This window comes from Pleurodeles waltl, chromosome 9 (assembly GCF_031143425.1).
Source record: "Pleurodeles waltl isolate 20211129_DDA chromosome 9, aPleWal1.hap1.20221129, whole genome shotgun sequence".
Classification (NCBI taxonomy): domain Eukaryota; kingdom Metazoa; phylum Chordata; class Amphibia; order Caudata; family Salamandridae; genus Pleurodeles; species Pleurodeles waltl.
In genome coordinates, this window is record NC_090448.1 from 897,187,166 (window position 1) to 897,204,084 (window position 16,919).

The window sequence follows — 16,919 nt, forward strand, 5'->3', positions numbered from 1 at the left end:
GCCATTGCAAGGCCTGTGTGTGCAGTTTCACTGCTACTTCAACTTGGCATTTAAAACCATTTGCCAAGCCGTAAACTCCACTTTTTCTACATTTAAGTCACCCCTAAGGTAGGCCCTAAGTAACCTATAGGGCAGGGTGCTATGTAAGTAAAAGGTAGGACATGAGCTTGTAAGTTTTACATGTCCTGGTTTTGAAAAACTCCCAAAGTCATTTTTTCACTGTGAAACCTGTTCCTCTTATAGGCCAGCATTGAAAATCTCCTTATATATTTTTAAGTGTTAATTTCTGATCTGAAAGAAGTGGCATTGTCATGTTTGGTATGGGTGGAATGGTAGTGAGAAATCCTGCTTTCTGATTAAGTTGGATTTAACATTAATATTTTAGAAATACCACTTTAAGAAATTAGGCATTTCTCTGCACTAACTGCTCTCTTTGCCTAACAACCTGTCTCCAATCCACATCTGTTCTATGCTGGCTGACAGCTTCTGTTGTGCATTCTACCTAGATTCATAAATATATCAGCTGCATCTGGATTCATCTGCATACTGGTCGGTCTTCCTGGGCAGGAAGGGTGGAGGGCTCTCAATCGTATTTGAAAGGGTAGTGGTTTGACCTCACACAAAAGACTGATAATCCCACACATTCCTTGGCATACAGGACTGGGTTGAAAGGGGAACTGGTACACTTCAAAACCACTCTTTGAAGTCTCCTCCACTTCACATGCACATTTGGGTATATTTACTGGGTCTGTGACCCCCTAAAATCAGACACTTCTGGACCTACGACTGGACTCTGCCAGAAGGACTTCAGTGCTGCATGAAGGACTCATTTGGTCTGCTTTTCTGGACGGGCTGCTCTCCTACTTGTTGCCCTGTGACCTGCTGCTCCCTGACTCTTCTTGAAGGACTTAGCCTTCTCACCACACAATGATCTCCAAGAGCTTGTCAGCTTGCCTCTTGATAAGAAGTCTCAGGGCCCATCAAATACTTCACATAAAAGAGAAAATCCATACCTCACAGCGATGTGCGTAAAAAGTCTATGCAACACCTGCCTCGTGGCTGGAAAATCAACGCAGTGCCTGAAGAATCAATGCAGCACCTGTCGCGCAGCTGCTGAATCAATGCAGAGCCTGTTTCACCACGGTCTCCACAACACCACGCGTCTGGACTTTCCACGCATCATCCTTGGGCACCAAATCTCCACACCACAGTGAGGGACATTGTCTGTATGTCCAGAAATTGATGTATTGCCTTTCCTGCAGGGAAAGGGTCGAAACATCACCTCCCCAGCCAGTAAGTAACTGACGGATTGTCTCACCAGAGTGGGAAGAATTGATGCACAACCTCTTCTGCATTCTAAGGAATTGACGCAGTCTTCTGATGCCTCAGCACCCCTTTGGCCTGCTATGTCTTTGTTTCTGTGCAGTCCAGGTACTTTGTTCTAAAGAGATACATCGATTGATTCCTATGGATTAAGACCTGGTTAAACTTCTAAGAAGAGATATCTTGACTAGAGTATATTGGACCGTTGTCATTTTGTAATTTTGATCTTGTTTTATACAGATAAATATTATCTATTTTTCCAAACTGGTATAAAGTACTTTTCACTGTGTTACTGTACGAGTTATTGCACACATATTTTACACATTGCCTTCTAAGCTAAGCCTGCCTGCTCTGTGCCAAGTTACCGGAAAGTGAGCACAGGATAATTTAGGCTGTGTTGCGACTTAACCCGAGTAGGATTGTAGTCCCTACTTCGACAGAGTGCATACCTCTGCCAACTAGAAACTCAATTTGTAACAGAGGCCTTCTAGCTCATAGATGTATTTGCTCCTTACTACATCCGTGGAAAACCATAGATATTGCTAAACCCCCGTACTCAAAATTCCCTTGTCTCCAGGGAAAGGAGGGCGGCTCCAGTCTGTCTTGGTAGTCAGGCACAAATGTAATCTAAGATATTGCTTTCTCTTTGGTGTGCATGCAATTTATGACAAAAGAGGTATCCTGCATATTTCATTGTCAACCCTGAATTGCTATAAAAATGTGGAGCCCATTGTTTTTGAGGCACCCTGATAATGGGGAATAACAAAGATTTGTATGCCAATACCATAAGAATGTGTGGTTCTGGTAAGAGAATACCTGGATATTCCTCAGAGCTTTGGTGCCTTGCATGCAGAATTGTCACCAGGCAGCCCATTAATACCACAAGATGAAAACATGAACATCATCTTGGCAGTGCAGGCACCACCAAGCTGGTGACCATCACTGTCCTGCTATCCCCTCAGCATAAACCAGCTGCTCCTGATCTCACGAGCTAATACTGGCAACAGGCAAGTAAGGGTGATAGCAGAGTAGTAATGATTTTTGGGCTTGTGCAGAAGCAGTTACTCCACATAAGTCAAAATGGGGCACACTGTTCTTAAATTTGCAATTGTGTCTCTTATTTATAACTATCAGCCTTATTACAAAAGTCTGAATAAGAAGTGCATGGTATTGGTGCGGTGTTTTCACCCCACCAGTACAGTGACAAAGTTGTACAATTATTAATCAAGCTCCATTGAACAGGGAATGGCTAAAAGCTGTGTAGATCCGGAATTACCAGCCAAAATGAATTTCTGATTCTCTGGGTCCTAACACGCACATTTCCCATCTCCTCTGTTCAGGTGGTAAATGTGGATGCAAGGTGGCATAAGGAAAAGGGTTGAAGGGGGTTGGGAAGAGTGGGGTAACAGCTTTTGCCTAATTTAATTTTGGTAGCCAGTTTTTCCAGACAGTAAAGTTCGGGTGAGTGTTCCCGTAGTTTGAAACTCTGCCTAACTTATGATTGTGTGTAGTGAAATTGAGAGTGGGAACTCTGCAAATCAGAGCCTCGGATTGCTTCCTTTTTCACTACAAAGATGAAAAAATAACAAGAGCCCATTCTTTTCAAATAAACCAAACCTCCGTAAGTATAACTTGTGTTACAGTATTGGTCATTCCCAGGAATACCTTTGGATCTTTAAATCCACTTCAAAGTATTTTGCACATGATGTTTGTTATCTGGCAGACCAAAAGGGGATGATTTATAAAGGTAAGCTTACACATTTGGATTTATTACATATAAATCTACCTCTGAACACACGTAACTCTACAACATTTTCTGGTTCAGCATTACCAAGTGTGGATTTGCACCACAGTGTCAGGTTTACATGTCTCCACACACTGACAGAGGCTCCTACAGCAGAATTTACAGGTATAAAGTTACTAATGCCAAATGTTCATATCTAGATGAAGACCTCCATCACAATAGTGGAAATCATCTCAGAGGAAAATAACTGAACTTTGATATCCGTTAAACAAAATTATTACAACTACTTAAATATAATATACAAATGTGAATTATTTTTAAATATTTATCATAAACCTTAACATAACATAATACATTGTAATAGCAATTAATACAATAAATAAAATGTGCATCAAATAAATAATTAATGAAAATACAATAATAGTGTTCAATGCTTTTATTTTATATGTATCAAATTTTTGTTATAAGTATGTTAAGAATTATTTTAAATTCCTCATAATTTTTTGAAAGATATTTAAAAGTTTAATTTGATTTTTAAGCTAATTTCATCATTGCATTTTACAATATTTTATTTAGTAATAATTATTTATTAATTATATACATTTTAACATTAAACAAAAATATATGTGTACAAGTATAGTTTGTGAAAATCAATGGTCTTGTAGGTATATATTTGTAGTACCTTATCCCTCTCTAAACCCTTCTTTATGTTCCACTAAGCCACTCACATTTTGTGGTAAATATATGCCATTTACCACCTACTCTCTCCTGTCCCTTCCTTATTAGTGGTGGTTGTATATTTGCCAATTTTCCCTATCTGTTGTGGTGGACACTCTCTCCACAGAAAAGATTGGAAAGGCAGAGTTCTCCACCCTTAGATGAGTGAATAGCATTCTGTAGTACATACAAAAATACTGTAATACTACTTCATGTACTACAAAATACAATTTCTGAATAGGCATGATCACCCCTATTGTTTAGGACTGATGCTGCTGGGATTTTGACTGTGAACTGGGACTCTGCTAATCCAGCCCCAGTGCATGTGATCTGACCCCTAAAAACATGTTCACATTGGCTTTACTCCTAATTGGCATATTTAACTTACCTACTAGTCCCTACGATACAAAAGGTACCCAGCCGTAGCCCCATGCAAATGAGGGAATCAGTTTGCCTCTGCTCCCACGCCATATTATGGATGCAGGCACTGAAAGTGTGCCACCTTTGAGTGGTAGACTTTCAATGTGCCTCATAAAGGCAACCCTCTATAGGGGAGGAATAGCTTCCCATGGACCCCCCACAGATGTCCCCTGCATACAGGTACAGTAACTCAGTGCACCCACCTGCAAGAGCATCTCTCCCTCCTCAGGGTTGCCTCCTGCATTGTGTTAATGTTGAATTTATTACTAATGGATTTTATGTCTCACGAGTTGTGAATTTGCATAGAATTTAGTTAACATAGAAAATAATGTGCGACTTGGAAAATGTGACCACTTGAGTGGCCGCCATGAATATGTAATGTTTTACTGAATATGTGCTAATGTTTATTCAGAAACAATATGAATAACAATTTTGCAGTAGTATGTCATATTGCTGATTTGATGCCACACACTTGCTTAATTAATTGTAGGCCTTACATTAGCAAGGTTTGGGCCTAAGTATTGCACAGCCTCATATTAAACTGCAATGTCTGAATAAAACTGTGAATTTGTGTCTAGAAAATAAAGATGTATTGTTCTCGCTGAAGTTGACCAAACCTGAAGCAGTAGCCTTTAACGTTCTCATGAGAACTGTTTGTAGAATTACGCTGCACTAAAATGGATACAAATGTAAACTTGATGCGTGAGACAGCGATGTTCCCAGGAACTAACGATGGACGCACTGTCAAGAGTATGGAGGGATACAAGAAAGTTACCTGACCAGACGGACGAATGGAAAGGAAAAACAACCAGTTATCAACGTGTGAAAGATAGTTTAGTTATATTATAGATTTAAACTTAAGCTCTAATTGCATGAACTGTAAACGTATGATTTTCTGACCAATGGTTATGTGGGAAGTTCTTTAGGAGATTTTGACTTAACCCGACTGCACAGAGGAGAAGTGCTCATTCCTTTTGGTTCATTCTCATTTTGCACTCCCATTCTATTCTGATTGGGAGCTGAGAAATTACAGATTATTTTACTTAACTTTGAAATTTGATGGCTAAATAATTTGATGCTGCCTGCAGAAATTGCTTTATGTTTCAGATTGCGTAGAGAACCCTATGTCTGAACCATCCCCTTTCATTGCCCTTTGCTGAAGAAGACAAGAAGAATGTCCAACTGATGAAGAAAATCACAGCTTGCCGATCCATGCTGAGAAGAGGTATAACAAAATGCTATTGTCTAGTTTTAAATGATTATTTTTATTCTATGTACCAACCGCTATTTTGTTTGAGCCATAGTTAGATATTCTCCAAATAAATTTTGACTAAACTGTTTTGCATGAAGCCCAACATGCTATTCTAATCTGAAGGATAGATAGGGAGACACTGGAGATGCTGACAAATTATTAACATGAAGAACTTTTATTTGTTCATTTGTTGAAACTAAAAGTATGTTATATCTAATGCACAGTTATTCCTGGTATTGATTATACAGCGGTTCTAGAGTGTTTCATGATTAACTCATTAAAGAAATTAAGATTCTTTAGAAGATTTGGTCAACCAGTGTTATTTGTGTATGCTTATCAGCTGATTTTGAGATTGACTCACATGACTTTATCATTGTTTTTCTAGGGATATAACATTTCTAACTTTTACTAAGTGGTGTGATTACTCCCGATCAAGTGGGTCATGGTGCGCGAAGATTATTGAGTCCTGAGATATTTGGTGATGTCTAGTGTTTGTGTTAATGTAATTACTTTGAGTTTATGGACTTATGGTGGAGTTATCCTAAGCGTAGTCAAAAGGTACATCAACCTATAACACGTCCCCTTATTTATTAACATAAAAGACCAAATAAGGACAGACACTTTAACAGGAAATGGTAGCAGAGGATGGTTTGTTTCCTTAGGAGATCCATCATTGCGTCTTCCCCTTATGCTCTTTAAGAGTACATTGTAAAGTCTTATTTGCTCTCTAGAAATGTTAAGAGAGTAGGAGGATTAGGCTCCATAAGAACACATCATAAGGCCCTCTTCTCCAGAATTGATAGCAGGGTAGACATACGTTCCTTTTTCCTTAGGAGTGGTAGAAGAGTTAATGGATAATCTCCTATGATATCACGATCATTCGCAGATTTGGTAAAAGTTGATTTTCTGATTCGATGATACAAGGTGGAAAGAAAATATGCCCCTAGAACATATTAATACTTTCCCAAAACCTTGGAGGTTGCCATTGCTTGTTTGAAGATGTTCCCGGTGTTCTAGTGACAGAGTGAATGTAATAGAATTTGTGCTTGCACAGTGAATTGTGGTGTTTATGAGGGGTTTGGGAGTTTGAATACTCCAAATGAAGTTACTGAAGGAATTTACATACTCCGAAGTGTGGGAGTAGGGAAGTTGTCAAACTTCACATGTGTGTGGCTCTTTGTGCTCGAAAACTTGTCTACTTGGTTGTTGGTATACGGACCCTGCATGGTCTAAGAGTCCAGAGTATTGAATAAGTGTTTGAGACACTTGGTTTATGTCATCATTTGTCTGTCTTAATAGGTCAATCGGGCGTGGTTGAAAAACTCAGGCGTGCGTGTCAAAGTGAGCGATACTTTTTTTGACTGAGATTTGGTGAGTCCCATGTGCACCAGGAGGATCCAATGATTGGCTTTGAATGTAATTTGTGGGTCAAATTTTGCTTGCGTGTCAGGGAAACTGAGATAGAAGGAGTAGCTGTCAGTGCTAAATGCTACAGTGACAAATCAGTAAGGTTTATGAAGTGATTGTGTAGTAAGCAGACAAATTTGTGTATTGGATTTTACTAGTGCTTGCAATATTTTGCATTCGTTTTGTGTGAATCTGAGTTTGGGAAGAGGAGCTGAAGGGCTTTGTCAGCAGCTGTACGTGTGAGTGTGACGTCATTGGAGACACGTTGGTTTAGGTTGGTTAGAAAGAAGGGTCGCAAGTGGATTGATGGACAACTGTGAAGCCTAATTGGTTGAGAATGTAGGCGAAACGGATTTTGGGATTGAAAGCCACTTCCTGATTTCATTGAAAGTAGCGTGAATTACAGAAGATGACATATTTCAAAGCACTAAAAAGTGACCTAAGAGGAGATTTGTTTATACCAGCTAAAATAGGAGAAGCTAGAACAAGGTGCTGTGCCATGTCTTTGGATGAAACAATGGTGCAAAGAGACAGAGAAAGACGGGAGCTTAGCATTCCCTGCCCATGGAACATTTAATTTGAGAGTTCTAGAGAATTTGAGGAAGGAACCAAATGATTTGAAACCTCCTCCGAGACCAGCACAGTTCGAAGCCTTAGCCATTTGCGAACTAGTGGCCAGCAGCGACAGCAATTGAAGTTTGAAAGGAGAATGAGAAGCGCTGAGAAGTCTTTAGCTGAGGCAAGATGGGATAGTGAACAGAAGTTTTGTAGAACTGAGACTTTAAAGAGAATTATGTTGTTTCCTGCAATTACCCAAGAGAGCTGGAATGAGGCTAGAAAGAGCACTAGAAAGAGGGAGTCCTATCCTTCTGATAACAAAGAGCAGAGATTGACAGAGTCTAGGAAATCTTTGACTCTCACTGATGACTCAGATGACAATGAGTTCATTTTGCAGTTACTGAGAAATCGCCCCCACCATATGCAGCCCATGAGAAAGGTTCAAGTGCTAGTGTAGATCCTACAGCCCCAACACCAGTTGAGTCCACACAGAGCCACATACAGGTTAGCCATAACATTCCAAGTACTTCTGCTATTCAAATGCCTATGCTGCAAATTGGCATACCAAGAATTTGCCCAGATGTGCCAATTGTGATACTGCAACAAACATGATAGTACTGTCAGGACAGGTTTACCAGAAGCCGACTCTGATTCAGAGAGAGTCCACCCCAAATGTAATGTCCCCAATGCAATCACAGACAGTTCCAGGATACACCCATATAACAAGATCTCAGGGAGACATGTCTGCATTAATCAGTCAAAATACAGGAGCAATGTACCCGAGATAGTGAAATGCCAGAACCAGTCCAGATGCAGTGTCCAAACTGGTTACCATAGGTCTAGTCATATCCTTGCTTGCTCAGGGAAATAACAGGAACAGGGAGGAGAGAGCTCTGAATCCGAGCAAAGAAAAGGTAAGATTCAAAGAGAATGCTAAAATGAGACCCCCATGAGACCAACATTTGATGGATCAGGCCCATTGATTAATTTAGGTTCCTTTAGAACTCCTCCAAATAGTCACGGAGACATACCCTAACCCAAGCATGGTGATGCCAAGGACCCCGAGTTTGACCTTACAGCAGGTGCCAGGTGCAAGTAATAGTCACATTTCATTACAAGGTTTGACAGCTCAGCAGTTAACTGAATGGTTAGAGAAGCTGAGTAGCATTCAAGGTGATTCCAGCGGAGGAAATACACTAATTTTGACTAGACTTAGACTAGAAGCAGAAGGATTGATTGAGGGAACAATGGGATCAAACAGAATTGAGTCATACAGGGAATATGAGCTGTGTTACCTGTGCCAACTGGTTACCAACAAAGCAGAAATAGTACATCAGATATTAGCAGAATTAGCAGGAAAATACAACATAGAAATTGAGAGAACTAAGCACTTAAAGAGGAGTTACAGGTCAGATTTTGACTCAAAAGACTTTGAGAACATGAGAGTACGAGGAATGAAAATTCACATTAGAGAATATGTTCAGAGCATTCAAACATTGGGAGCCTGGGACAAGTGGGAAGGCAGATGGGTAAAGAAAAGAGACAAAAGGAAAAGATATCCTGGAAATGTTGCTGTAAATGTGCAGCAAACTGAGGACCTAGTAAAAATATGACTACTGAGAGAAATTCTGGGCTGGAACTTTGTACATGTCCCTTGGAGCAGAAGTGGCATATTGTCATTTACGAATGACTATCCCAGACTAAGAGAGCAGCCAGTGGAGTGGTATCAGCAAACAGATTAGTTTGTGAAACTTGCAAAATGCTCGGGAAGATTTAAATACCCTGTTAGGAACAGTGGTTCCAGTAGACTTCAGGGACGACTGTAAAAGAAGTGTAGATTGGCCAAGAAAAGAACCTCAGAGCGATCCAGCAACAGGTGCACCATCTCCTGATGTAATGAAATATTACTTTAAAGTGATCGAATTTTTTAAAACACGAATTTCACCCAAAAATATTGATTGGCAGAGAATAGTCAGGACAGTCCAGGAATGCAAAGAGTCAATACATGCTTACTATGAGAGATTGTTGCAGGCATTCAGTCATTACAGTGACACAGAGACAACTGAGCCTAAAGACATGATTTATTTTGTGTTCAGGTTTGTTGAAGGTTGGAGACCTGAAATCAGCAAGATGATTAAGAGTCTTTTGATTTGTTGGCAGGCAAAGCCGATTGATGGTGTATTGCAGTATGCAAAATACTCTAGTGACGAGACTGAATTGAAATAGAGAAAGTTGAAAGAGAAGGCAATGGTGATGTAGATTAAAGTGGCACAAACATGGATGCAGGGATGTTTTCCACCACAGCAGCAAGGGAATATGTGGAAGCAGAACCAGGCGAAAGGTAGAGGTAGAGGTGGAGCTGGAAATGTGAACCGTGGTCCTGATTTGAATACAGTTGTTGTTCACAACAATGTGCAAGGAATGGAAAGAATGTTACCATGTGACGCTTGCGGAGGCCGCGGACATTGGAAACAGGAGTGTCTGATGTTAGGCCAGGAAGGTGTTGTTCAGCAAACAAATGAAATAAATTATTTCCCAATGATGAGAGGTCCAAGAATGAGAGGCCAAAATCTGAATTTCCAAAATAATGTGAACCTGATGCAAAATGTTCAGCCTGTACAACCAGTGCAAATGCCACATTTTCAAATGCCCCAGTTGCAGCAAATGCAGCCCCAAATGCAAATGGTACCTAGATGCCAAATTCAAATACCTCAATCCCCAATGGAGCAGCAACAGGTGATGTTTCCTCAGCAGGTCGCGAGTCAAAGGTTTAACCAGAGTAATAACACAGTACACCAATTCCAACCACACAGTGAGGATGAAGCAAATAATGATTGGGGGACTGTGAGTTTGGATGAGGAAGAATGCGTGTTAGCAGCTTCCTTAGAAGAAGATCAGAAAGACCCATATGTGAAGGGAAAGGTGATGGGTCAGAAAGTCTCATTCTTAGTCAACACAAGAGCTACACGCTCTACAGTGAGATCAGCAGAAGTTCCAAACGTGCTACTTCCAGGGAAAACAGTACAGATTGTAGGAGCTGTTAATCAGTATTTGACAAATCCCATTACAAAATCAGTTCAGGTTAATATTGGCAATTTCGAGGGATTACACAAATTTGTGGTTTGTGATTCGAGTCCAGTATCCCTGCTGAGAAGGGACTTGCTATGCAAAACTAGATGTTCGATTACTTGCTCGAACAATGGAATGTCCATACAGACAAACAGTGATGATGAAGAAGACTTGCCTACAGAAAAGGAATGTGATAACAGTGAATGAAGAATATCCTCTGATTAGTTTCTTTCCAGTTTTCACAGTGGGAGATCTTCCTTCTGATTTACAGGGAACAGTCAAAATGAAAGTGTGGTATTTGGCAGGTAAAGACATTGGTCAGATTAAAGGAGTTGAGCTAGTTAAAGTCCCAGTTAAGCCGAATGCGATTTTTCCCCAGATACCCCAATATCACATGACACAGGACACCATTGAGGGGATTGCTCCTATAAGTTCCGAGTTTTGAAAGAAGTGCTAAGCAGCCCGTGTAATACACCGATAATGGGTTTGCAGTAGCCAAGGTTGGAAATTTCAAATCATTTAGGATTTGAGAATGGTAAATTATATTGTGATTAAATGTTGCCTCATAGTGCCAAATTCAGCAGAGATTTTGTTTCAAATTCCATGTGATGCTGAATGATTCACCGTAGTGGACTTGTCACAAGCACTCTTTTATGTACCTCTTCATGAGGATAGTAAATTTCTTTTCTGTTTCAAATTTTTAGATCACGTCTACTGTTGGTGCAGAATTCCTCCAGTGTTTTCAGAGTCACCGTCCATTTTCAACCAGATCTTGAAAAAGAACTTGGAGTAATTGGAATTGCCTTTCCAATCGATGTTGGTCCGTTACATTGATGACCTGTTAGTCGGATCTAAAACCAAAGAGGCGTGAAACTATGATGCTATTGCCTTACTGAGTCGCTTAAAATCAGAAAGTGTCCCATGCCAAATTAGAATACTGTCAGAAAGAAGTTAAATACTTGGGACACCGAATTGAGAAGGGAGCTAGAATAATTTCCAGAGGAAGGGTGACAGTCATACTGCAGTAGAATCCCCCAGCCACACAGAGAGATGCCAGGATGTTTTGGGGAATGGTGAGCTATTCTAGTCAGTGGATTTCCAACTTTACAGTCATTTCAAAGCCATTACAGAAGCTGACTCACAAAGAAGTTTCCGATCCCTTGATGTTAGATCAAGCATGCGTGAAAGCTTTTACTGAATTGAGAGTTTGTGTCAAGTACCGGCTTTGGGAATGCTTGATTACACAAAACCCATTATGTTGTTTTGTCATGAGCATGATGCATGTTCTTTTTCTGTTCTGACTCAGGTCTATGGTGGTGTAAACCGCCCAGTAGCATATTTGTCAGCTACTTTGGACTCTGTCGCAGCAGCCTTACCAGATCGTCTGCGTGCAGTTGCTGCAGTTGGACAGAGTGTCACTCACAGTGAGAGCATTGTGATGCCACATCTTTTAATTGTTATGGTTCCTCACGCCATAGACGTTTTGCTTACACGTTCCAAAACACAGCATTTAACGAAAGCCAGATTGACTAGGTACGAAACTATCATACTGGGTTCTCTAAATGTGATCCTTAAAAGGTGTACAGTGCTTAATCCAGTAACTTTGCTTCCAAAAGAGGATACTGAAATTGACAAATTAAAAGAGGTTGAGCACGACTGTTAGAAATGGGGTCTTTGGTTGACAGTCAGGTTACCCCCTGTTCAAGCAAGGACCCTCACTCTAGTCAGGGTAAAAGAGAATCACCCTCAGCTAACCCCTGCTTACCCCCTTGGTAGCTAGGCAGAGCAGTAGGCTTAACTTCAGAGTGCTATGTGTAAAGTATTTGTACCAACACACACAGTAACCTAATGAAAAACACTACAAAATTGCACAACACCAGTTTAGAAAAATAGGAAATATTTATCTAAACAAAACAAGACCAAAACGACAAAAATCCAACATACACAAGTCAAGTTATGAATTTTTAAAGATTAAACTCAAAAATAGCGCTTAGAAACAAAAATGTTTCGATGAGATGTTAACACGGCGTCGTGACGGAGTCGTTCCCAACAAGCCGACATCAGAGGCGCCGGACACGGAGTCATGTAGACCCCCAAGTACAGTACCTTTGGTGAAGAGTGAAAACAAGGCGATGCGCGAAGTCGGGGATCGCGGCGTCCGTGCGAAACGTTGAATCCGTGCATTTCGAGCGGCGTCGGTCACGACGTGGTGCAGCGACTTCCACGGAGTCGCGGACTTCAGCGGGGCTGCTGCGACATAGGGCCTGCGAAGAGCGTCACGTTCCAGCGAAGGTCATGGCGTTGGGTGCAGGCGGCGTTACCGGATTCAGCAGCGGCGGCGGTCCGGAGTCGTCCGAAGTCGATTTCCTTGGATTTCCACCAGCTTTCCTTTCAAGGGCCCAGGGACTGGATAGGGCACCACTTGTCAGAGCAGGAGTCTCTCCAGAGACTCCAGGTGCTGGTAGAGAGAAGTCTTTGCTGTCCCTGAGACTTCAAACAACAGGAGGCAAGCTCTAAATCAAGCCCTTGGAGATTTCTTCACAAGATGGAAGGCACACAAAGTCCAGTCTTTGCCCTCTTACTCTGGCAGAAGCAGCACTGCAGGAAAGCTCCACAAAGCACAGTCACAGGCAGGGCAGCACTTCTTCCTCAGCTATCAGCTCTTCTCCAGGCAGAGGTTCCTCTTGGTTCCAGAAGTGTTTCTCAAGTCTGTAGATTTGGGTGCCCTTCTTATACCCATTTTAGTCTTTGAAGTCACCTTTCTTCAAAGGGGACTCACACCTACTTGTGAAATCCTGCCTTGCCCAGGCATGTCCTCAGACACACACCAGGGGGTTGGAGTCTGCATTGTCAGAGGCAGGCACAGTCCTTTCAGATGAGAGTGACCACTCCACCCCTCCCTCCTAGCAGAGATGGCTAATCAGGAAATGCAGGCTACACCCCAGCTCCCTTTGTGTCACTGTCTAGTGTGAGGTGAAAAACAACCCAACTGTCAAACTGACCCAGACAGTGAATCCACAAACAAGGCAGAGTCACAGAATGGTTTAAGCAAGAAAATGCTCACTTTCTAAAAGTGGCATTTTCAAACGCACAATCTCAAAATCAACTTTACTAAAAGATGTATTTTTAAATTGTGAGTTCAGGGACCCCAAACTCCAAATGTACATCTACTCTCTAGGGGAATCTACGCTTTAATCATATTTAAAGGTAGCCCCCATATTATCCTATGAGAGAGACAGGCCTTGCAACAGTGAAAAACGAAGTTGGCAGTATTTCACTGTCAGGACATATAAACCACATTACTATATGTCCTACCTTATCCATACACTGCACCCTGCCCTTGGGGCTACCTAGGGCCTACCTTAGGGGTGCCTTACATGTAAGAAAAGGGAAGGTTTAGGCCTGGCAAGTGGGTACACTTGCCAAGTCGAATTTACAGTGTAAGAAATACACACACAGACACTGCAGTGGCAGGTCTGAGACATGATTACAGGGTTACTTGTGTGGGTGGCACAACCAGTGCTGCAGGCCCACTAGTAACATTTGATTTACAGGCCATGGGCACCTCTAGTGCACTTTACTAGGGACTTAACAGTAAAACAAATATGCCAATCATAGAGAACCAATTACGTACAATTTACACGGAGAGAATATGCACTTTAGCACTGGTTAGCAGTGGTAAAGTGCTCAGAGTTCAAAAGCCAACAGCGACAGGTCAGAAAAAATAGGAGGCAGGAGGGAAAAAGATTTGGGATGACCCTGCATAAGCAAAAGTCCAACACGACCCCCTACCAGCCTAAAGCCAGGGGAGAACAATACATACCTTGATGTACTTCCCTGATTGGGGCGATAGAACAAGGACCCAGGCCCACAACAGCAGGGGCATGTTCCAGTTCTACACCTTCCTGACTCCAGTTGGATCCCTCTGTCCATACTCTCAGGGCCCACTAAGCTAACCCATGGGGAACCCTTCTCCACATCTGCAGACACTATCTGTGCAGCACCTAACTTTACTTTGCTCACAGATGTATCCCAATGGCCAGATAGCACCACCAGGGCCAACACAGTGGTGTTGCCCACTTCACCCCCGGGGTGTGACTCTCGTCCCCCCCCCAGGGGCAACTCTGTCCACCAGGACAGCAAGCCACAGTGGCCCCAGACAACTGTCAGGGATGAGAGCCCGACCTCAGGCCTCTCCAAGCACTGTGACTGCGGAGAGTGGGGGGCAGTAGCCCCAGGTGCCTGGCACCCCTTGACCACTCTCTCTTCCACCAGGTCAGGGATGACAACCTGACCCTGGTCCTCCCCTCTGGGGCTCTGTACCCTCCCTGCAGAAGCGGCACCCCCAGAGTCAAAAACTGTCAGGGTGCTTGTAGAAGCAGTCCTGCACAATTCTTCCTCTAGTGCAGGGATGTTAACCTGCAACTGGTCCTCCAACCTGGGGTCTGTACCTTCAGGTTGGACTAGGGCCAGGGGTGAGGCTTCCCTCCCCCTGCCCTCCCTTCTGGGGTCCTGCACCACCCAACTAGGAGTGGCCCCCTCAGAAGACAACATGGGATGGGCACTGTTAGCAGCAGCCCCTTCCTCCAGGTCAGAGGGGACACCCTGAACCTGGTCTTCCAGTCCAGGGTCTGTACCCTCAGACTGGACCACTGCCTGGCAACCCAGGACTTTCTGGGGGGCATACCTACCCCCCACCAGGTCAGAGTTTACCCCCTGAACCTGGTCATCCAACCCAGAGTCACCACCCTCCAGTTGAACCATTGCCTGGCACACCAGGACTTCTAGGGGGGCATACTTACCCCCCTTAAGGGACATACCGTCCCCAAGGGCCACACAAGAGTCTGGCTGGCGCAGGTCTCCTGACCTCTGCCCATCTGACAGAGTCTGGATTCCCCCCAACCCAGAAATGGTCTCACCAAGGTCATTCATGGGGGGCTCTGCTCTCAGAGCTGACCCCTGACCCTCCAGGTTCTCCACTGGGGTCCGCAACCCCCTCTCAACCCTCTGTCTGGACTTCTGCACCCCCTCACTAGGAGTGGTACTGCCAAACACCTGAACTGGTGGGACGCTGGCTAAAGCCGCCCCCCCAAGTTCTCCTGACACTGTGGGGTCTCCCTCAACAGATGGCCCTATGATACAGGCTAGGCTCCCCTCCTGGTGTTCCCTCATGGAACCCTCCAGGACCTGGGACCGGATCTCAGGCACCTTGGGCCTCAACCCATCCTCATTCCCTCTCCTCTGGGACTGGACATGGGGTCCCTCACCCATCCCACTACACTGGGACCTACCTGGGACACTACAATCCTTCCCTACCTCACCTGGTTGGGAACTACCTAGACCACTCCTCTCAGGAGTACCCCCAAATGCCTCTTCAGACTCTCTGGTACTCACCCAGACATCTGCCTCCATTGTAAGCTCCCTGGGGTCAGAGAACTCACACTCCACCTGGTGTTGGCGTAGCTCTGGAAAATAAGGACTAGACATATGCTCTCCAGCAATTACATCACTCAGCCCCTTACATGAATTAACCAAAGTACCCTTCACCCAACCATCCAGTGACTCTGTTTTGAAAAAGCACCCCACATCACCCTCCTGAGACTGGTGAGACAGTACCTGACTGTCCCTGACACTCAACCCACACTCTTCTGGGATGTCCTCACACTCAATAACCTGGACTTCTACCTGGGGGGCACCACTCTCCCTGTCACTCTCACCTAGAGTCAGTAGAGTGCCGCTCTCACCAGTAGGAATATGACTCCCCATGCCAGTTCCCCAATCCACCTCAGGTTCCCTGTGCATCACTGGAGCTACCTCATACCCCTGAACCTCCTGGAGTGTGTTAACTCCCTCCTCCAAGTAGGGCACCACATCTCTGGGCATGTGCACTTCTTCAGCAGCACTGGATATAAAATGGTTGCTGCCACCATTCCAGCTGGACTCAGCCCTTATGACTTCCAGCTCCTTCATTTTGAGCTCATAAGCCCAAATCCTCTTTTTGATCTCTAAGTCCCTCCTCCTTTCTTCCAACTCCTTCTCCCTTTGCATCCTCAACTCCTTGAACTTCAACCGGCGAGCCCTCTCTGCCTGTCTGTCCTGTAACTCTGCAGGAGTCAGACACTTGGGTGGCACCCTGCTACCCCTCCTGGGGACCCTCCCCCCAGGCATAACAGGTACCTCCACTACACCACTGTGTATCCTCTGCACTTCCCCACCCAAATTCTCCTCCTCTGTGTGCCCTCCAGCCTCCTTGATTGTCACCCAGGCCCTCTGTGCCTTTTGCAGCTCCCCCTCCCTGGTGGAGCTCTCAGTGGGACAGTCAAGATCTTTAAGGAACTGTTTCAATTGAGCAACTGAGTACTCCTTCAGTTTCTCTATTTCAAACACAGCTCCAGCTGTTGCATCTCCAGATTGAGACATGATGGTCAC

At 43.7% G+C, this 16,919-nt stretch overlaps 1 protein-coding gene across 1 annotated transcript in view; it reads right to left on the reverse strand.

Annotated features, from left to right (window-relative positions):
* LOC138260097 (alpha-1-antitrypsin-like protein GS55-MS) overlaps positions 1–16,919 on the reverse strand; it is a 107,976-nt gene that overhangs the window by 12,566 nt on the left and 78,491 nt on the right. The gene's annotated exons all lie outside the window — the stretch shown is intronic.